The sequence below is a fragment of the Symphalangus syndactylus genome, chromosome 23, assembly GCF_028878055.3.
Source record: "Symphalangus syndactylus isolate Jambi chromosome 23, NHGRI_mSymSyn1-v2.1_pri, whole genome shotgun sequence".
Lineage (NCBI taxonomy): Eukaryota > Metazoa > Chordata > Mammalia > Primates > Hylobatidae > Symphalangus > Symphalangus syndactylus.
In genome coordinates, this window is record NC_072445.2 from 26,459,092 (window position 1) to 26,482,167 (window position 23,076).

Sequence of the window (23,076 nt, forward strand, 5' to 3'; positions counted from 1 at the left end):
AGATACCAGTTAAAGATTTACCTCCATCTTCTAAGATTCTATAGCTCCCTACCTTCCCCCATTTAAGATTTCATTTAGAGGGTAACTAATCAACTTTTCATATGCATACTGACTAGATTTTCTATTAAAGACACATATTTCCAACTTTCCTGGCCATTCTTCTTACAGGAATAATCATCAATATTATAAGTTCCAAGGGCAAAGGCAGAACTGATTTTATTAACTAAGCTGTTAATCATTTAGCAATACTTCTCTTCCTTGGCTTGCCACACTGAAGCGTTATATATTCTCTGGCTAATTTTAAGATAAACTACTTTATCCACGAAATTATCTAATGGTTGTAGTAGTTACAATCAAGTCAATCCAGATGAGATGGGACGTAGAGATAGGAGGAGCCATCAACCACACTTTCAAAGTAGTTAACAGGGTTCTGTCCTGACAGCTTTCCTGACCAAGGGGGATTGGGGAGGGTGCTGACACCAATTCATGGCTGGAAATGAAGGCACCAGCTCCCCATACCCATCTGCCAATAACCAGGTCAGCCACCTTTGCCCCTCAATAGTTATACAACCTTAGCACAAGGTCACTTCTGCAATCCAACAATTAAGATTTTAACATACAGTAGTCCCCTCTTAATCCACAGTTTTGCTTTCTGAGATTTCAATTACCTGAAATCAACCACAGTCTGAAAATATGAGGTGGGAAATTCCAGAAATAAACAATTCCTAAGTTGTAGATTGCACACCATTCTGAGTAGCGTGATGAAATCTCCCGCAGTCCCACTCCATCCCGCCTGGGATGGGAATCATCTCTTTGTCCAGCATATCCTCAATGTAGACACTTCTTCACCCTTGAGTCACTTTGTAACCTTGTGGGTTATCAGATCAACTGCCTCAGGATCACAGTGCTCATGTTCAGATAACTTTTATTTTACTTGTTCTATTTAATTATTATTGTTGTTAATCTCTTACTTTGCCTAATTTATAAAGTACACTTTATTACAGATACGTATGCATAGGAAAAAAAACCACTGTATATAATACAGTGTTTGGTACTATCTGCGGATTTAGGCTTCCATTCTAGGGACCTTAGAATGTACTCCTTGACGATGAGGGGGTACTAATGTACTATATTCCTAAGAAAGGCCATTTTGGTCCTAAGCCACTTTCCTGCCCTAGATTGAACCACTTCAGGAGAGACAAGAAATTCTAGAAAATCCTGGTGCTGAAGAGAATAGGTTCAGCCTTATGTTTCGTAAAGAGAACTCCTCTTTAAAACACAGTTAAATAAGAAATGTTTTTATCTATTAAAGGCTATTAAAAGTTCCGCCTGAGGTGGGTTCAGGAAGGGCACTGGCTAAAAGACAATTTGGCTGTGTCTATTTTTTCAACATCTACTGAAAATCATCTAGAAAATCCAAGTTTTGAAAGACAACTATCATGATTTTGTGACACTGAAGTCACACTAACACAATTTAATTTCATCTATGATAATATGGTGGGCCATGTATATCGAGGTCACAGGGTTCCCTGCTCTCCACTAGGCTGCATCCCAAACAGACAAATGAAAGGAAATAAGGAGGAACAAGGTCATAAAGGCTATGACTAATGGACTGAATAACTGATGGACAAGCTGCTCACTGGGGACAGACACCTTCCTCCAAGGCATTTTAAAACCTAGATTCTATTACCTAATGGGTAATATTAACTTACTTACTTATGGGTCACATTAAATGTACAATGATCAGGTATTAAGCATAAAGGGACTTTTGCTACTCTTCATAAGAAACTAGGGTTTGAAACCCCCATTTTTTTTCACTTATTAGCAATGTGACCTCGGACAAGTTATTTAATCTTTCTGAAAAATGGGGAAAAGACCAAAGTAACTGCCTTTAAGAAGATTAATAAATAAGGTAATATAAATAAGGCCCTTAGAGCAGTGTCTGGCATGTAGGAAGCCCCCAATAGATGTTTCTGAATGTATGTCTGCCACAGGATTGCCTCCATGATGAATACTGTCAACCACCCACGGCTGTCTCTGCTTCTCAGCAGGGGCACTGCTGGCATTCCAGTGGAAACAATCAATGTCCTGTGCATTGTGGATCATTAATTGTCCTTGGTCCCTGTCCACTAAATGCCATCAGTGAGCTCCAATCATTCTGACAACCCACAATGTCCACTTGTAAGCCCTAACACACCCCCAGAGAGACAGCAAGAGAAGGTGGGGGCAAGGCGGGGGGGAGTTGATAATATATCAGGAGAGGAACTTGTCAGAAACAGATATTACCCAAACATGAAAGACAAAACTAAAAGGAATGTACTAATTAAATACACAAATATCTAGCACCTATTGTATATTAACACAAAGGATTGCCAAAATAGGGATAAACATAAAGGAGCATACCTGGTGACCTGGAAAAAAATGAGACATTCATAATGGGGAAAAGCCAGATGTAGTAAAGCAAAAACAAAATCCAGTTTGCAAATGAGCAGACAGTAGAATGATGATACGAATATAAGCTGAATATATGTTCAAAACCATGCTGTAACAAAATTCAAACAACAGTATTCTGAGATCAAACAGGAGGAATATGTCTAACAAAAATAAGGGAATCAATCATTTCACTTTCTAATTAAGAGATCTTTCAGAGGGCTGTAGTCAGGGTCAGTTTCTGTGTAAGGAGGAAATAGAGAAGCTGGAAACAAGAGTGAAGAAATGTTTCAAAGTGAAAATACAGATTGGTGGGGCAGGAGTGGAGGGGGATAACAGTAGTGGCCCCGGAAAAATATGAAGCCCAGGAATTGCGATAAATGACCTGTTACTATAAGGACAAATGCCTAGGACACAGTCCAATTTGAGAATCTAGGCTAACATCACAGCAACAGAAAAGCAGCTTGATTAAACATAAGGTAAAATTTCAGTCCAAGAGTACTGAACCAGCAGCAGGCTACCAAAAGAGACTGTGGAATTTAGTATTTGGAGATATTGAAGAATCCTGTTACAAGCCATCTGTCCCAAATAATCTGAGTCTAAACCATTTTGAACAGAGGCCCTGCGGAAGCTGGGAGGCACAGGAGCACTCCTTCATCTTTATAAAATGAAATGTGTTCTCTACAAAAGCACACACAAGAAACGATTTTTGTCAAAAACGGTACATCTGTTCTTAGACTGCATTTCTTCTTGGCTTGGGAATTTTTCTCCTAGGTTTGCAGAACTTTTCACAATCAAACTTAGGAATGTACTGAAAGAGCCAGCAAAACATTCTCTGAAAGAACAGATACATGGGGGGAAACGATAATAATTTTCAAATTACTGTTCCTGCTTATTGTTTCTGAAATGACTACAGTGAAAAGGGAGAAGGGGTAGGTAGAGGTGGGCCCTGGACAACAGGCCCTAATCAGGAGAGTCCTGATCCGTGGATCCCAAGCTTGATTCTGGGCTGGACTCTGGCATGTTCAATATTTTCCCCAAACTCTCCCCTACCACACCCACAATTGGAGATATACTGTAATCTTCTCAGGCAAGGCTGTTTGTTTCTGCACAGGTTACTAACAGACATCTTCACCAAAAGCTTCATCATTTACTCAATACGACGTCATGTTTGTCAAGGCAGCCCCATAACTAGTGTCCCTCAATACCATGTACTTATTTTTCATTCATACCACACACCAAGTGCCTACCACATGCTAGGCACGGAGGCCTGAAGGCCCTGGGATTGCAGGCTGGTGAGAAAGACCATAAACATATATTAATTACAGACAGAAACACACGTACAATATGATATGCAAAATAACTGTTAGCAAAAAAAAATTAAGCAGAATAAAGGGGCTGGAATCATGGAGTGGGAATTTATTTTTGAAAACATAGAGAAGGCAGCCTGAGAAGGTGGCAACAGAGCAGAGCCTGAATGGTGACAGCAAGCCACACATCTACCAAGGGAAAGGGTGTTCCATTTAGAGGCACAAATGAGCACAATGGCCCTGGGGTCAGGGCTAGGCTGGCATGCACAAGGACCAGAAGCCACGACAGGAGTGGGCAGCACAATGGGAGGCCTTCTGTCCTCCATTCCCTGTCTGGTGCCCAGGCCTTGCTCAGCAGTAGAGAGAGGTCAGTCACGAGATACACCTTGCAGAGTGCATGTGGCCAACGGGCTAGGAACAGAAGAGGGTGCCAATCCTTATCTGCTCACACTGCTACCATCTCCTAACCCTCCTTCCTGCAGCCCTCCTGCCAGCAACGTGCCCTTTTCATTCCCATCTTCCTTGCTGAGCCTCATCTGCTATGCCACATGAACAGCACAAAGGTCTCAGCAAATGAATTCTTCATCACCAGGCTAGGCTGGCTTGCCCTGTTAAGTAAATTGGGCACTTGCTGAGTGGTCTGTGGGCTGAGCTATACTCTTTTGTACTAAAGGAATGGGAGGCACAGGGCTATGCAAAAGTCTTGACACTTTGCCTAGTAATCTGGATTTATGGGAACGGCATGACCTACTTTGCACAAGATGCCCAATCACACTGCCAGGTCTGTGGTTGGCCTCACTGGTGCGGTTTCCCATCTTCTGAGCTATGGTGGACCAATGATATAACTTCTCAATAACCCGAATCACACTACAGGCAGCCTGGGTGAGCTGGGTCAAATGGGAACACAGCTGCTCTGTACAATTGTACTAGCAGGGACCAACCCCAGGCACTAGGCTCCATGGAAAAGGAGCTTTAGTCCTACATGCAGCAAAAGAATAAGCTATTCTTTGATCTGGCTGGTTCCCCACACTCTGACAGGAAAATGGACAGGGCTGGGAGTGGCCAGCATGTCCCAGGAAAAAGACCACGCTGACACCAAGCCAAAGCATCGATTCCCATCCTCTTTAACCAGGAGTCTCTGACCTGCACTCAACCTAGGGGACTTCCCAGAATTACAGGTCACAACAGGGAGTAGTAATAGGGCCCAGTGAAAGAAAAGGCCCAATGAAAACAGTCTCCCAAAGCTATTCACTAGTTCAAGAGCCACACACAGAAAATAATGACAGTAAAATGGATTACGGGCAGGTAAATTAGAACCAATTTTAAAGAATTCCTTTTTAACGCACATTTTCCAAAAGACCCTCCTAGTTTAAAAAGCCGCTTCCCATTATAAAATTCTGGAGTGTTTTTGGTAACCATGCAACTATATTATAATTGTGTCTCATTTTAAGTATCTCACTACAAAAAACTGACTGGAGCTGATCATTCTCTTTATAAACTACCCTATATTTAAAGATACAGCTGAAAGGAGCATGAGAGTGTGAGGGAGTTCAGCACACCTTCGTCTGACTCACTCCCACCACCATGGATCAGTTCTGCGCTCCTGGCTAGCTAGTTCCTTCCCCATGTACTATACTAAGTGTTGTAGAATTTTAGGATCCTTGGGCCTGAATTCGAGAGAAAGACTGGAACTACCACAGCCTGGAATACAAAAACCTGGAAATACTAACACGAGCAGAACAAAGAACAAAACCCAAAGCCCTAAAGAGAGTCCTGCTCGCGTGGAAAATCCATCTGTCCACTGTTCAACTCCCTCCAGGGGCAAGTATATGCCCAGGTGAACCATGTGTGGGAGGTTACATCAACATCAGTGCTCACTTTGAACTAATAATCAAACTAGTTGCTAGAAGCATGTTTGAAAAAAGACACTACAATAAGCTTTACAGCAAATCAGTCCCCCTCCTCCCCCTTTCCACTTGGCTCCCAAGGACAACAGAACATGAGGGAATGGGGGTAGGTGGCAACAACGGAAGGAGGTGGTTGGGGTTAATGAGGAGAAGGCACAGTCACAATTCCCAAGATGAAGTACGTCTCAAGGAGAGTGCAAATATTAAGCATCTTGGCCATTTCTACCTGGAGTAGGAGAGAGTAACAAAGCTGCCCAGCAAAGGAAAAGTACCGGGATCTTAAGGCAAATCTGTTTTAAAAGGTATCAAGATTTTTAAAAATATATATTATAGTAAAGAGTTGATATAAGAATTATATTAAAGAAAAGTTTATTTCCTAAACCCACAACCAGGCTGTTTGCTGACTCTAAAACAGTAAAGATCTTTTTAGGGCCAAGTCTTGGTTTGTCTGGCTTCTAAGGCAGCAGTCAGCTTGCTTTGAAAGCTCCCTTTCCTGTGATATCAGTGAAATCACATTCCTTTTGATTTAAAAACGTTTAGCTATTGTCTAGCTTAACTTCATCATATCCTGCTTTACTTTTTTTAACGGTTATTGTTCACCTAAAAATGAGTCAGCTGAGTTTACAAACCCATGTGCTGCAAAGGATCAGACCGAGATTTCCTTGCATTTTCTCTTCTCTCATTCCCATCCATCATTTTTATCAGTCAGCTCGTGTTAGGCAGGCATGGGAACATTCTTCAAGTTGGCTGCCAGTTACACAAAATGAAAAATTAAATGGTGCTTTAATTTGGTAGTCACAACCCTGATTCTAGAATTTAAAAAGATTTTTCTAGGTTGGGAAAATCAGCTCCCAAATAAAACCACACCTTGCTGAGGAATGTTAAAATACAAAATGTCATGAAGACCATAAAGGAAAGAAGATCCAAGTATAACAAGCTTTAGAAATGAAAGTAACTTGACAACAGAATTCATATTAAAGTGTTGGCATTTAAATAAATGATAACTCTGGATTAAATCTTGGCTCAAAAATATCTACCGCGCCAACAGTGGTACATCTGATTGTGTACTGTCATCCTAACACTCTGAATCTATGCTTATTCTCTTTCTTTCCCCCCACCGCAGAATTCCTGTACTTTCTAATCTTCATTCTAAGGACATAACAAACTCTTGTAATTCTCTGATAAGGTCATTTTTCCTGCCATATATCATACATGGAGGCAAAAAACACAGCTCTATTTGGGGTTTTAGATGAGTAACTGCAAAACTGGGACACTGGTAGGTTCTACAAAGCACTGCCACAGGTTAGCTCCACAGCTGAAGAAGGCAGAACAACCTCATTCTGGTATAATGGATAATTGGAGGGGAAATTTTTAAATGTTGCAACAATCAAATTGTTGTGCAACAATCAAATTGTTGTACAAAAATAAGTTTAGGGTCAAAACAGAAGCCTCCACTTCCTGCTCCTTGGCTGCTACCAGTTAATTAAAAAGCACTTTTTAACCATCGCTGGAGAAGGACATCCTTCTAATACCTTCTAACATCCTTCTAACAAGTGGAGAGTCACACCAGTGGCTGTTATCTGTGGTCCTTCCTCCCTGTCCTCTTGCCTTCATTTCCAACCCTTTCTCCAAGGCCCAGATTAGGTATTACAAAGCCTACCTCCACTCCACTGCCCCTCTTGTTGCTGTCTAGACAACTCATTTAGTATACAGCAACTTCAACTTTTTTATGAGCTAGATACTTCTGTGCCCAGGTATTATGGGAACAAACTCTGCAACTCCTTAGAGTCCAAACTCTTTAATGGCAAGTACTCCAGTCTGTCCTATGAGTATAATAATTATCTACTGGTGATACTATAAATGAGATACACCTGTTATTACAAAATAAAAAGAAAAGAAAATGGCACACCTGACTCCACAATGGCAGCATCCTAAAATACGGACTAAATCCTAGTTACAGATGGCATTTCCTCGGGGAGAACTTTCTCAGTGCTAGTTATCTGGAACTCTAACAGAGATGCTCTCTTCTCATCTACTACATGAGCAGTAAAGGCACTTTGTAAAGTGTGAGCCCATAAAAAACAAAAACAAAAAGAAAAAATGCATGTACACACACACACACACACACCCCTCTTAAACATTCAAGGGAATTTCTTCCCCACTGGGAGACAAAGATGTATTCTAGTCTTGAAAGGCAATACACAAATACACTTGATCTTAAAAAAACTCAGATATAGAAATTTTTTCAGCAGTTGGTGGGGGGAGGGTAACATGATTTTAGAACTTTATTCTAGGGGAATTCTTATTCACAGCTAAAGACAGAATGTACAGTCAAGTTCAAAGTTCTTCCCGCAGTTCTCAGCAGAGTCAAGACAAGGACCACTTACAACAATCCACACAACAAACGAGCATTCAGAAAAGGGTTCACCACTGTAGAAAATTACTCTTGTAGAGTTTTATCATCTTAAAGCTGCAAACTTAATTTCCTTTTGAAACTAGAAGAAGTGGTGATAACTTTTAATTGAGTGAAGCACACTGTTACTTGAAAAAAGACAACGATAATTCACACACAGAATGTTCCTTGCTGGTGGGTGAAGGCCAGATTGCTGCAGTTGGACTTAGAACTCCACTTTCACATAGAATTTTGCTGACAGTAACTAATTAATGCCCACAAGGCTGCAGTGAAGCAAGGTAAAAAATCCGTCAGCTGCAGGAGTCAGTCATCCTCCTGACTGGTTTTATTTCTGTGTGTCCAAAGATTCTCAGAAGGACTGCTTTTCAGGCTACCAGCCATTTGAAAGGCAGTTGACTCACTGAGTTAAAAACTGTTTAATGAGTGTCTACTTTGTGTCAAGCAGTATTGCTTGTGAGGAACAGGAAAGTGACAGAGACAGACATGACCTCTGCCACAGTACAAATCAGTAAGCAGTGTGCAAAGGCATCTGTGGCTCAACCACTTTTGGGTGGTAGTGGTTAGGAACACACACTCTGGAGCCCGAGAGCCTGGGTTCAAATCCCTGCTTCACCACTTACTAGCTGTGTAACCTTGGGCAAGTTACTTAACATTCTGTGCCTTAGTTTATTAGACTGTGAAATGAGGGTAATTACATTAACTTCCTCATGTGATTAAATGAGTTAAGATATGTGAAATGCTTAGAATAGTGTGTGGCACAGCAAGTGCCATAAAAATGTTTCTATTATTATCATCATTACAGAGAACTTTGACAATGATCAATTTCATATTCAATGTTTATGGAAGAGTTTTGCTAAGGCATAAACTGGAGTTCCCTGCAAGGTCCATGGGCAGTGAAACGTGCTCACATCCATACCTCACAGCTCTGTTATTCTCTATTTGGCATGGACTCACAAATGATACTTGTGAATCTGGGGATTTGTAAAAGACTCTAGATAAATTCCTCTGAAATGTCAAGGAGATGCTGGTCACTGACTTCTCTGTGAGTAGAAGAGCAGGCCAGTGTCTATCCCAACCTCAGTAGAGAGCAGAAATAAATCTGCATCTGATAAGCCTTTTTTTTTTGTACTCCTGACAACTAGCATATAATAGATGGCCAATAAACTTATTCATTTACCATAACTGAAAATGGGGCTGAGTTGCCAAAGGTCACAGAGGTTGGGTGGAGCCAGAATTTGAACTACGTCTCCAACTCTATTGCCTACCATTCTTAAAATACCCCATGCAGTCTCTCAAGAGGACATCTTCACATATTTACATAAAAGATGGTGACAACATGTGTTAGTATTGCTTGAATTCATATAGGTTTACGAGAAAAAGATACAGAACTATGTAGTTTTAAAATAACATTATCAAGTTAAAAAAAAAGTTGTTTGGAAGATGTTTGGTAATAGAGTTCAAGATCTCTGTAATTAAGACCTAGATGGGAAGTAAAGGGGCAGCAATCCTCCCTGACCTCATTTTCATACTCTTCATCATCACTTCTACTGTATCTCAATCAGTGATAAAATTACAGGCTTATTTTTTAAGTGCTGTGATTATCAGTTATACTGTAATTATCTGTTTATCTGTCCACATCCTATTAGGCTCTAAGCTCTTCAAGGGCAGAACCTCTCGTGTTCCCATTTTATCGCTAGAGTGTCTGGATCTGTGCCTGACCAATTGTTGATTGCTCGTTCAAACTATGAGTGAATGAATGAATAATGAGCGGATCAATGAATGAATGACTTTATCTAGAGTTTCATATCAATGGGCTCTTAAATCTGACTGCATCTTAGAATCACCTAACAGCTTTAAAAACAGGTTTTTGGGATCCACTCCTAGAAATTCTAATTCAATAGATGCTAGGAAATATCTTTTTGAAAAGATCCTTAGGTAATTCTGGGAAACAGCCTGCTTTGGGAACCACTGCTACATATATAAATTAAGCTTTTGGACTCTTACTAAAATCCCCTGCCACCCTTTAATTTTTATCACCCAGATGGTATCCATACACTGTATTACAGAGACAGAGCCTAGACTAGGATGATGGTCTTGAGGACAAGTTATTTTTTATTCCAACAAATTCTGCAGCAATTCCGTTTCCTCTAATTTCACCAGCTGGGGGGAAGGGATGCACGGGGGGGGGGGGTAATCATATTTTTTCAAACCATCTCTCAAGCTGAAATAAAACCTCATATCAAGATAGAGCTCAGTTCTCATATTTTTCAAACACTGTGTGACATGGTACATATCACACATAACAAGCATGCATTAATCCATCCTGCACCTGATGGATTTTTTACCGGTAAGCTCTTTTTTGGGGGATGCTGTTGCAGAAATATTACTATCAGTAGAGGAGATCCATAACACCATTACTACCAGGAGTCAACAGTGGCCAAGTCTATAAAGCTCTGTGAGAACAAAGAACACACCTGTCTTGCTCCCTGTAATCCCTAGTAGCTGTTCTTGGGACACAGAAAGGAATTTAGTAACTCCCTGTTTCATCATGTTGAACTGGGGCAGTATGGATCACTGCTGACAGGCTGCTGCTGCTGCTGCTGCTGCTGCTGCCAAATCAAATGCTTGGCCAAGGACAATTCCATACACTCCTTCCAGAAGGAGGCAAGATGGGTGATAGGAAGAACCTGAACACTGGCTGAGAAATGTGGGCTCTGGCTCTATTATCATCAATCCTAAACTGAGCTGCTTCCTATTATATTCGTTTCATTACCTAGACTACAGGACCTCAAGCTTTCTTCAAGTAAATATGGTATCTATGGGAGGCAGAGTCTAAGATGCCCCCAAAGATCCTGGTACACCTGATACTCACACCCTTATGTAGCGCCCTTCCCCGATGAACCAGGGTTGTGTGTGTGACCAACAGAATAAAGCAAAAGGGATGGTATGTCGCTTCTGGGATTAGGTGGTAACAGATGTTGTGGCTTCTACCTTGGTCAGCTGGCATGTTTCTATCTGTGTTTCTAGGACCACTAGCTCTGGGGAAAGCCAGCTGCTATGCTGTGAACAGTCCTAGGGAGAGGACAATGTGGCAGGAAATAGGCTGCTTGCCAACAGTCACCTGAATGAGCTCAGAAGCAGATCCTCTGGCCTGGTCAGCTTCAGACGAATGCAGCCTCATGAAAGACCCTGAGACAAAACCACCCAGCTAGGCCTTGCTGGGACTCCTGACCCTCAGAAAACGTGTGTGACAGTAAATGTTTCTGCATTTTAAGGCGGCAAATTTGGGGGTAATTTGATAACAATAGATAAAAGCCTTAGAAATTAACAAGGTCAGTGGGGTTAGAAGAAGAGGTTCTTACAAGACAACTCTACTTCCCCTTGCTAGCCTTCCTTTTGGTTGCCACACATAATTAAGGCACCAATTACAAGCACGGCCTAATAAAATATAAACCCTCCCCCTTGATTTAACTGGAACTGGGAGGAGAAGTGAAAAGGCTTATCTAAAGTATAGAATTTGGTTATGAAAACAATACAACACTTTTGTTTCTAGCCTGAGACAAGGGATCTAACATTTACTAAGAGCCTACTATGTAGCTGGGTTTTCAAAGACTCACTAAGGAAATATCCCTATTTCCTAGACGAGGAAACTAAAGTTCAGAGATCTTAAGTAGTTAACTCTAGGTTTATATGGCTTAGGGTAGGCAACCGTCCTGTTTTTCTGGGGGAATTTCCCGGGATGTAAGGCTTTCAGTGCTAAAATCAAAAAATTTTCGGGCACACCGGGAAGAGTTAATCACATTACTTACTGTTAAGTAGCTCACAAAGTTACTTAAATATGTGGTTGGTCCAAAACTTGTGCTCTTTACAATTATCACAAGTTGATTTTTTTGTTGATGTTGTTAATTTGGAGACAGGGTCTCGCTCTGTTCCCAGGCTGGTCTGGTCTTCAACTCCAGGGCTCGAGCAATCTTGTCTGCCTTGGCCTCCCAAAGTGCTAGGATTACAAGAGTGAGCCACTGCACCCAGCCAATCACACAGTTGATTTTTAAAAGTACATCTTAAAGCTATTATTTGGCAGCTTATGATCTGCAACAAATTTCGAACTGTTACGTGTTAAAAAGAAAACCACAAACCCCTCCAGGCTTTATCTCACAATACACACAGAAAAGACTGTTGGGTTTTTTTCTGTGAAAGGGTAAATAATTGCTATTCATATGATACATACTAGCATGGAAATTTTTCACCTTAAAGGATTCTGCAAATTTCTGTTCCAAAATAGCAACTGAGTCCACAAACGACACTGGTAACTCCCCTCTGTACCTCAACAGACTCTCCGGTGTGGCTACATGAGCTGACAGGTGACTGGGTGGGCTCTTCACAGAACTTCACATCAAGTCTGGTGCTCTGGCAGGAGAGGTAGGCAGTTACACAATTTTCTCTTCCACAGAAGCCTAGAGACAGCCAACTGACACCACTGGAAACTTCGGCATAAACAGCGCTCCTGTGGCTGTCATACCTGGTAGGTAAGCGAGGCAGTGTTGCCAAAACAGCTCTTTTTAAGAAAAGACCCATGTAATAACCACTGGGGTAGCTATAATCATAAAAACAGAAAATAACAAATACTGGCGAGTATATGGAGAAAGTGAAATACTCAGGTGCTTGCTGTTGGCGGAACTGTCAAATGGTACATCTGCTGTGGAAAATAGTTTGGCAAGTCTTCAAAAAGTGAAACACAGAATTACCATATGACCCAGCAATTCCAGTCCTAGGTATATACCCAAAGAAATGAAAACATACATTCACTCCAAAACCTGTACACAAATATTCATAGTAACATTATTTATAATAGTCAAAAAGTAAAAACAACCCAAAAGTCGATCAACTGATTAATTAATAAACAAAATGTGGTACATTCATACAATGGAATGTTATTCGGCCATTAAAAGGAATACAGTACTGACATTTACTATATCATGAATGAATCTGGAAAACACTAGGCAAAGTGGAAGATGCCAGACACAAAAGGCCACAGATGATTCAATTTATATGAAATGTCCAGAATAGGCAGATCCATCAGTGGTTGCCAGGGGCTGGAGAAACAAAGGAATGGGAAGTGACTGATACTGTTTATGATGTTTCTTTCTAAGGTAATGACATTGCTCTAGAATTAGATATACTTAAAAATTAAAAATAACTTTAAGAAAAGGAAAGGTACTTTAAAAAAAGGTTTAATATTGTATACACTCAAGCCCACTTCTAGCAATCTACAATAAGGAAATAAAAGCAGACGTGCACTAAGATTGACTTATGATTGTCATCAGTGATATTTGTAACAAAAACTGAAAGGTGGTTAGCCTTCAAGTATCCATCTAGAAGTAACCTTCTAGATGAAACCTTCCGTAACCTAGAAGTAACCTTCTGCTACAGAAATTATAGTATAGGAATATAATTAAATATCATGCCATAATTCAAATGAAGCTATTGGGCACTTATTTTAGAGAAATGAAAACTTTATGTTCACATAAAAACCTGTACACGAATGTTCACAGCAGCTTTATTCATAATAGCTAAAAACTAGAAACAACCAAGATACTCTCCAACAGGTGAATTGTTAAAACAAACCATGGTATATCCACACCATGGAACATTACTCAGCAATAAAGAACAAATGTGATACATAAAACAACCGGAATGAATCTCTAAAGAATTAAGCTAAGTGAAAAGGGCCATCCATTTATAAAACACTTCTGAAATGATAGAACTATAAAGATGGAAAAGAGATTAACAAATTGCCTGGGGTTACAGAAGGTGTGAAGGCAGGATGGAAGAGGATGTGGTTATAAAGGCCACATGTGCTGACAGAAATGTTATGTATCTGGACTGTACTAATGTCAGTATGCTGGCTGTGATATTGTGCTGCAGTCCTGTACAATGTTACCACTGGGGGAAACAGGGTAAAGAGTACTTGGGATCTCTGTATTATTTCTTACAACTGAGTATGAATCTACAATTCTCTCAAAAAGTTCAATTTTTTAAAAAAATCTACGACCATGAGAAAAACCAACAAGGCTGAGCATTTGATTTTTTAAAAATTCAATCAGCTTCCCCAACCCAATCACATGTGGTGGTGACTTTTTTGGCACCTGTAACTGTAAAGGAAGGTTTATGTTGGAAAGGAATAGTCTGAACTATGACTCCATTCACAAAAGTTTAAGGCTTTACCTAAATGCTGGTGTTTCAACTACTCATTTTCACAGTGGTCTGATGAAGCTTCTCAGTAAACATTTTCTTATCCAGACTACTCGGGTGATGGGGATACTGTTTTGATCAACCCAATGATCTAATTAACTTCAAGGAATCATACATCTCACAAAGAGGCCCGCTGTCAAACAATAAGAAAATCATGAAAGATACCAAATAAAATCCTCCTGATTAAAATGTAATCTTTGATGACTCAGAGGCATTTTGTGATCTTGAGGTATCTCAGAGTCAGAATTATAAATGCCAAATCTCACTTTACACTACTGTAGATGAGCAGGCACAGATAATTGGGATAAAAGTTTATAAATTTATTATGACTCTACTGCTTTATATAAGTTCCTGCAATGAGTTTCCTTGCCATTTTCCTTTCTAATACATGGTACATAGAAAACTTAGTTTTATTTCATTTCTAAGATACGTCATCACTCTGTCTCCCAGGCTAGAGTGCAGTGGCACAATGATGGCTCACTGCAGCCTCTACCTCCCGGGCTCTTGCAATCCTCCCACCTCAGCCTCCTGAGTAGCTTGGGACTACAGGCATGTGCCACCATTCCCAGCTAATTAAAAAAAAAAATGTAGAGAAGGAGTCTCGCTATGTTGCCCAGGCTGGTCTTGAACTCCTGGACTCAAGCAATCCTCTTGCCTCAGCCTCCCGAAGTGCTGGGATTACAGGCATGAGCCACCATGCCTGGCTAAAAACTTAGTTTTAGACTGTCAGATTCCAGATGTTTTTGAAAATGAAAAATAATAAAAGTTTACCATATTATAAAAACAAAAAACCTGTGCTTTCTTCCATCTTTTGGATCATTTTCTTGTCAATGCACTGAGAAGCAAAAAAGGGTTAAGCAGCACTTTTACAACGTGCAGTCACTATGTGAGCATAGCTTACTGAAGAGTGATGCCACCACGCTTGTGCTCTGCTCTGGGCTTTTTGCTGCCTGCCATCAGCAAAGAGCTGTTCAACCCCCACAGCTCTTCAGAGCACAGTGGATGTTTCCCAGAAAAGGCTGAGGTGACGGTCTTCTGTAACCCTCCTTGGAAATTATCCAGCAAGATTAGATCTCTTCTTGGCAATGCTTTTCCTCTTTTCACCAAGTGCTACATTCAACAAATGAGCCACTGTGTTTAAAACCTCCTTGATAATCACTAAAGGTGAAATACTGAGAATTGGGTCCTAAGGTGATTACATTTTAGTGGAACTGCAAGGATTTTAGCAAGTCACGTTAATGTAACTGAATATTCTGACTGGCTAATGTGATTTTTCCTTCATTTCAATTCTCTGCAAGTACCAAAATTCAACTCTAGGCTGTCATAGAGCCATTTAGCTGTAACAAAATGAAGGAAAGCCAGTGATCAAATTAACATGAAGTCAATTAGGTGCCCACCTACAGCCAGAACACCAAGGGAGAGACACCAACAGGTTCCAAAATGAAAATTAAGGACAGAGTGAAGGAGAAACAAATACCTACTCCTGTATAGAAATTATAGAAATGCATTACTGGAGAAGTCAATCATGTGAAAATTTTAGGAAAAGAACTGAGACAGTAAAATGGCATATATAATCTTTTAGCAATATGCCTTCACTGAGCACCAAATGTGTAAGGCACTACGGCAAGTGGTAGGGACAGAGAACCTGGTCCTTTCCCTTCAGCTCAGAAATCTAGCTATTCCTCCAGTCATGACCCATATTTTCGGTTCATTTCAAAACACAGAAATTGATGTCTTATGTCATAATTTGAGTGAAAAAAATAAAATTAAAAAGAAAAAAAAATCAGCACAAATTAACAACAGCTTAACACACACCCACCCTTGAAAGGCAAGAATATTTTACTGGTCAGGAGCTAGGGGATGGATATAAAATAGTACATACTATCCTACTTTGATTTGGAAAAGCTATCACATATTTCCTATGCAAAATCCAATGAAAACAATTATTTGAAGAAAATTAATGTAACTACAGAAGCAGTGACATGTTTAAAATGTATTACGTTTTTCTCCAATGATTTTTTTTCATATACATGAACAATTTAATAAATTGCAACTGGGTTGGAGAAGAAAAGGAGAGGGTCTTGGCCAGCTTGTGCTGCTATAAAGAAAATACCACATGCTGCTAGATTAAACAACACTTACTTCTCAGGGTTCTGGAGACTAGGAAGTCCACGATCAAGGTGCCAGCAAATTAGGCTCCTGGTAAGGGTCCTCTTCCTAGCTTCAGATGGCTGTATCCTCCTGGGGACTTGGGGACATGGGGACGGGTAGAGAGAGTACTGGTCCCTCTTCCTCCTATAAAAATATTAATCCCATCATAGGGACTCCACCCTCATGAACTCATTTAAACTTAATTACCTCCCAAAGGCCCCACCCTTCTAATAGCATCACTTTGGGGGTTAGGGTTTCAAAATACGAATTGAGAGTGGGGGGACACAAACCTTCGGTCCGTAACAGAGAGGCAGTTTTCCATTTAAGAGATAAACGAATAACTGTTTACAGAGTCTAAAGAAAATTGACACTTTTAAAAAACCTAGTCTCTAAGGTGAATCATTTTCATTCATATAGTCAAGTTATCAAAACACATAATCTTCACTTTATGAAAGGGTTGTACTATTGTAAATTAGTCATCTGGCCTTTGGAAAATGATTTTTTGGAGAAATGTTACATTAGTTGTTCTTAAACTTCCAGGGGTTCCATATCAATTGTGAAAATCTGATTAAAGCAAAAGGGAAATTCTCTCCATCTCAAAATGACAGAGAGTTTGGATTAAACTGACTGACATTTACAGGGTCCCCCAAATCCCAGTAGTCCCCAAGTTAAAAACCCTAGCTGTCAGTGGTGGACAGATCTCCAGACCAGCCCTAAACTACTTAACTCATAATGAAGTGGCAGCAATAGGACTAGATTCTCATCATTTCTATGAGAAAGATATAATCTGTAATATGTATAATTTCAGTTAGAGTTCTCCAGGATCTGAAACTATACTGTAATAGCATACACTGTAATATTACCTTGGGTAAGCTGCTAAAACTATATAGACTTCAGTTTCCCAACTCATAAACATGGGGACAATAATGCTTATACCTCATGGAGTTGCTGTGAGGATTAAATGAGATAATAAAATTGTATGAAGTACTTGGCATAATGCACAAACGCCTCAATTCGTGGCAGCTATTTTTATCATCATCAGAAGCACACATTCATCAAACATACATTTAACACACTGTCACAGGCACTGGAGACACAGAAATCCACAAGACTACAAATCTGCCTTCAGAGAGGTCAAAAGTCTCTAGCAAGGGAAGGAGAAACAGTAAATAACTGTAATAAAGTGATCTATGTACCATGACAAAGTACGTACAGGAGAAAAGGATGGGTAGAGGTGGGGGGATTAATACAGAGCAGTCAATTCTGTATGGGGACCAGTGGGTCAGGTGGAGCTCTGCAAGGAGAGTAATATTTAAGGCTTGCTAGTAGGGATCAGACAGAAGGCAGAGGTGAAAAGGTGAAAAAGTGAAAAACGATGCTGGAGGAGGTAAGAGCTCCAGAGTTTGTTTTTAAACTGGGGGTTGGTAAAGACGGGATGACAGTGGGGGCGAGAGGCTGAAAACAGGGTGAGATCAGCATCAGGTTGGTTAAAAAAGGACTGCAAGAGTCCAGATGAGAGATGGGGGCCCTCCAAAGGCACAGCAGGAGAGGGAATGCAGGGGTCACATGGGAGAGATGTCCAGGGTGGGCAAGGTGAGGGAGTCCAAGTTTTTGGTTTCTCACGCTGGAGGGGGGTGCCACGTAGTGAGTGAGGAAGCATGAGGGCTGTGGGTGTGTGGAGGGGTGGCAAGCAGACTGCAAGAAGAGAATACGGAAAGTTCTGTTCACCTAGAACTTCACCACTTTACTAATTTTATTAATAAATTGATTATAGTCTGATGTGTATGTTTCATAACCTGTTCGATTAGGAAGCATGTCATATAGTTTGAATTAGTGGAGTGCAAGTTAGTGGAAATTCACTTACTGACATGTTCTCTTACAGGGAAAAATAAGAAAGATAAATTGTACATTAAGTTCATAGTGTTAAATGTTAAGAAGTTCATCCTTAAGCTAGGACCTAACCCACACATTTGTTTAGGGACTTATGTATTCCTGCTGTCCTAAGAAAACATTAAGCCAGCTATGCTCAAACATGAACTACACACTTCAGGAGGTTGAATTATTTAGCAAATTGCTATTTCCTTCACTAAATGGTCTGCTAATGACTGAATGCTTATAAGGAAGATTTCCGAAGTGATTTCTCTCATCCCATTAACGTCTCTCCAAGAGAACCAGATAACCATTTAAAAACCTAATCCAGCCCACTATTTCAAATGATGGGTTTTTCCCCCTTATTTTCAAGTCCTTTTCTTTGCAGAACATAATAATGCTAATAGCAACTAACACTCACTCCATCCTTACTATGTGCCAGTCTTTCTGCTGTATATTTACAAGGATAATCTCAGTCCTCATGCCAGCCCTCTCACAGATGAGTACACCCAGGCAGACAGCCACTGTCACCTGTCCAAGGTTACACTGAGAGGAGGCCAACTGACTCCAGAGCCTACTCTTTGAACCACTACATTCTACTGCCTCCCCACGTTACAATAAATTTTTTTCTATAGTAAAATGATGTTTACTATAGAAAATATGGAAAGTAGAGAAAAAATATTTATTTCATTTTGAAGTAAAAACAAAAAGCTACCAAGAGTGTAGCTGAATCCACGTTAACCCTTCTACCATCTATAATTAAGTGGAGTGATCTTGGGTGAGTACATGTCTGAAAACCTCAATCTCCTCACCTGGAATATTCTCTTCAAATGCGAAGAACACGAATACCTAATCAGATGAGATGGTTCATGTACAGCATTTAGCATGGAGCTTTGCTATTAGCATATACAAATTTACGTAAATATATTTACATAAGTAAACATAATTTTATTTCTTCTACCTTTTTCTACACTTTAAAAAAGCACATACTTCCAGCCTGGGCAAAACGGTGACACCCCACCCCATCTCTACAAAAACTACAAAAAATTAGCTGGGAGTGGTGGTGCACACCTATGGCCGCAGCTACTCAGGAGGCTGAGGTGAGAGGATGGCTTGAGCCCAGGCGGTGTTGGCTGCAGTGAGCTGTGACTGCACCACTGCACTCCAGCCTGGGCAAAAAATCGAGACCCTGTCTCAAAAACATAAAAATAAAATAAAACAAAAAAGCACATACTCGTAAGCTTAAATTTCAACACTAAAGCAGTTATTTTCCTTTTTTCAACTTTAATAGTATATTTGATTTAACCCAATACATCTAAAATATTATCATTTCAACATGTAAGCAACATAAAAATACTTTACATTCCTTTTGCACTATGTCTTTAAAATCTAATATTTTACATTTATAGTCCACTCATGTGGACACTTAATTTTCACTGGAAGTATCTGATTTGCAGGCTGGGCGTGGTGGCTCACGCCTGTAATCCCAGCACTTTGGGAGGCAGTGGCGGGCGGATCATGACGTCAGGAGATCGAGACCACGGTGAAACCCCGTCTCTACTAAAAATACAAAAAATTAGCTGGGCGCAGTGGTGGGCACCTGTAGTCCCAGCCACTTGGGAGGCTGAGGCAGGATAATGGCGTGAACCTGGAAGGCGGAGCTTGCAGTGAGCTGAGATCCCGTCACTGCACTCCAGCCTGGGCGACAGAGTGAGACTCCATCTCAAAAAAAAGAAAAAGGAAATATCTGATCTGCATTTAGAGCTCATAAGATGCGCAACTGCGAAAGTGGATTCACATACTCAAGTTGTTTCAAACACTTAAAAGTTTTAATAGTTGAAAATCAACAAAAAATTAGAAACTTTCTCAGTCATTATAGCCACATTTCCAGTGCTCAGGGGCAACATGGCTACTAGGTACCATAACTGAGAGTGCAGCTCTAAAATGCTCTCCTCCCCAGGGTCACTTTAGACATTCAGTTTTAAAAAATGTGTATGGATGTTGGCTTTATTTCTCATTTAGAATATAATTAATATTCCCTATTTCCTTCTTGATTGGTCCCAAATTCCTTTATCATCTGGAGTTCTCATTTAGTTCACTGCACTGTGCTGGTTCAGTATAATGAGATCAGTTCAGGGCTAGGGCCCTCTCTTGAACTCCTATTTCAATATATTACTCAAACCCTGCTCTCCTCCTCTATTTTAATTGTGTGCAGCCCTTTGTCATCTTTGTAAACACTTTATATTTTCAGAGTACTCTCATACTATCTGGTTTGATCCTTGGAAATGTGTAAGTAAGATGAAGGTTTGGTTTTAATCCTATGAATCTACCAGGTTTATATATTTGCCCAAGTCACATAGAGATGAAGCTAGATTGATTATAACTCATATTTCTGGCCAGGTGCAGTGGCTCATGCCTGTAATCCCACCACTTTGGGAGGCTGAGGCAGTCTGAATCCCTTGAGCCCAGAAGTTTGAGACCAGCCTGGCCAATGTGGCAAAACCCTGTCTCTACTAAAAATAAAAAAAATTAGCTGGGTGTGGTGGTGCACACCTGTAATTCCTGCTACTCAGGAGCCTGAGGCACAAGAATCACCTGAACCCAGGAGGCAGAGGTTGCAGTAAGCCAAGATCGCACCACTGCACTCCAGCCTGGGTGACAGAATGAGACTCTGTCTCAAAAACAAAACAAAACAACCCCACATCTCTTTTTTTTTTTTTTGAGACGCAGTTGTGCTCTGTTGCCCAGGCTGGAGTGCAGTGGCGCGATCTCGGCTCACTGCAAGCTCCTCCTCCGGGGTTCACGCCATTCTCCTGCCTCAGCCTCCAAGTAGCTGGGACTACAAGCGCCCACCACAGCGCCCGGCTAATTTTTTGTATTTTTAGTGGAGACGGGGTTTCACTGTGGTCTCGATCTCCTGACCTCGTGATCCACCCACCTCGGCCTCCCAAAGTGCTGGGATCACAGGTGTTAGCCACCATGCCCGGCCAAAACCCCACATTTCTTAACTTTTGTTCCAGTGTCTTTTCTACTATGCTAGGACATAGCATAGTAGAAAAGGCTTCCTTCCACAGATATCAGGCCCCACCTCTTACTAGTCCCACCCAATCATATATTGAATTGCAGGCAGCCTTAAAAAGTTCTTAGGACTGAAAAAACAAATCACCTCTAGTATTTGCTGTGATTACCAGAAATTAACTCCTAAGAAACCGGCTTATTATCCCAATGTTTATTTTTTTTAAATGATTGAAAATATTCACTTTAAAAACAGGATTCTTGAATTCGTTTAAACTATTGTCTTGCAGTAAGGTGGCCAGAAGGATCACCTCTCATTTATGTATATGGAGACCCATGAGAAAAATAGGGAAAGAGCAATTACAATGGCAACAGCCAACTGAATCCTTCCACCAACTGGATTCTTTGATGAACTGCTGCAGAAGCTCATCCATGCTTGTGATAATCACCAGACAAGAGATCCCTGCCTTCTTCCTTATGTAAGATGTTCTGTTGGGTATAAAGCAAGAGGTCATACTCGGAGTTGACAGTCCATGCCATACCCAAGAGGATGTGTACTGCAGAGACATTTCCAAATAACGTTACCTGTGACAAGAGGTTAAATCGCACAAGCAGGGTCAGTCCTGCAAGTATCATGTGCATCACCACCCACAGTTCCGCATTTGGATCATTTACCTGCACGAAGGCTGCCAGTAATCATTTTCATGAACCTAATTTGACTTCTGAAGCAACATTTATATAAATACTTTTATTTATTCCTCCAATATTAGACATTTAATGTTTCCAAGGTTTCACTATTTTCAAATAATACTGCAATAAACATCTTTACACATAAAACTTTAGCTGTATATTAAAGTATTTCCATGGGTGAGACTCCCAGAAATTGGCCAATTAGGTTGAAGAGTCTTAGAATGCATTGCAAAATTCCTTTTCAAAACATTTTTATGTATTAATGTTCCCACTTGCAAGGTCTATGTAAACAGCCTATATAACTGCACCATTGCCATAACTGGACAATCTCATGAAGAAAAAAATTTTTCATTAATTTAGTCTAATGTAAAACACTATACTAGTATGTCAGAAATATAAATCATACAGAAATCCCAACAGCTGAATAAATAAACACTATATACACTGAAAATTTGTGTAAAGAGCCATTTCGGCTGACACTGGTAAGAGAAAAGTGAAATGGCAAATTGTGTGTATGCTCTGCTTGCCTAAGGATTAATTTGTGAACATAAGCTGGTATTTGTTAACAGGTCACCTATGTTAGGAGCCTTTCTTTCTCTCAGGTTATTAGTACATAGTAAATAGAACTGTCTGCATTCCACAAAAACTCCCCCTCAAACCAAGGAGCTAAGTCTAGTTGCCAATTTTTAAAACCTCTAAGAAGTATTATGCTTCACATGAACAACAGCAATCCTTGAGAACAAATATGGATTTTAAAAAGCACAGTTCAAGCATTTGTTAAATATCTATTCTGTCTGGGGACATGGACTGTCATTTAAAAAACTGAATCTACAAACCCATCCACAGCTTTACAGGAACCCTGTAAATAATGGAAAATTCACTTCTGGTGAGAGAGGCACAAAACTACCTTTAAAAAAGGCAAATTTTTAAAGTATTTAAGAACTTAAAGTAAGAAGACTCTTCCAGTTGTTTTTTTAATTATATATACAACATTTGGCAGAAGACAGGCTATTTTTGCTAATCAGTAGCTGAGTCAGCC

At 40.3% G+C, this 23,076-nt stretch overlaps 1 protein-coding gene across 8 annotated transcripts in view; it reads right to left on the reverse strand.

Annotated features, from left to right (window-relative positions):
* The window catches only part of ELOVL5 (ELOVL fatty acid elongase 5), an 85,676-nt gene that overhangs the window by 35,060 nt on the left and 27,540 nt on the right, over positions 1-23,076 (reverse strand). Inside the window, exon 1 of one of the 8 annotated variants that reach the window (XM_063632658.1) lies at positions 16,455-16,603. The exons of the other annotated variants lie outside the window; for them this stretch is intronic. The gene's annotated coding sequence lies outside the window, so the exon portion shown is untranslated. Of the gene's footprint in view, positions 1-16,454; positions 16,604-23,076 lie in introns of those variants that run through there. 8 annotated transcript variants of the gene reach the window in all.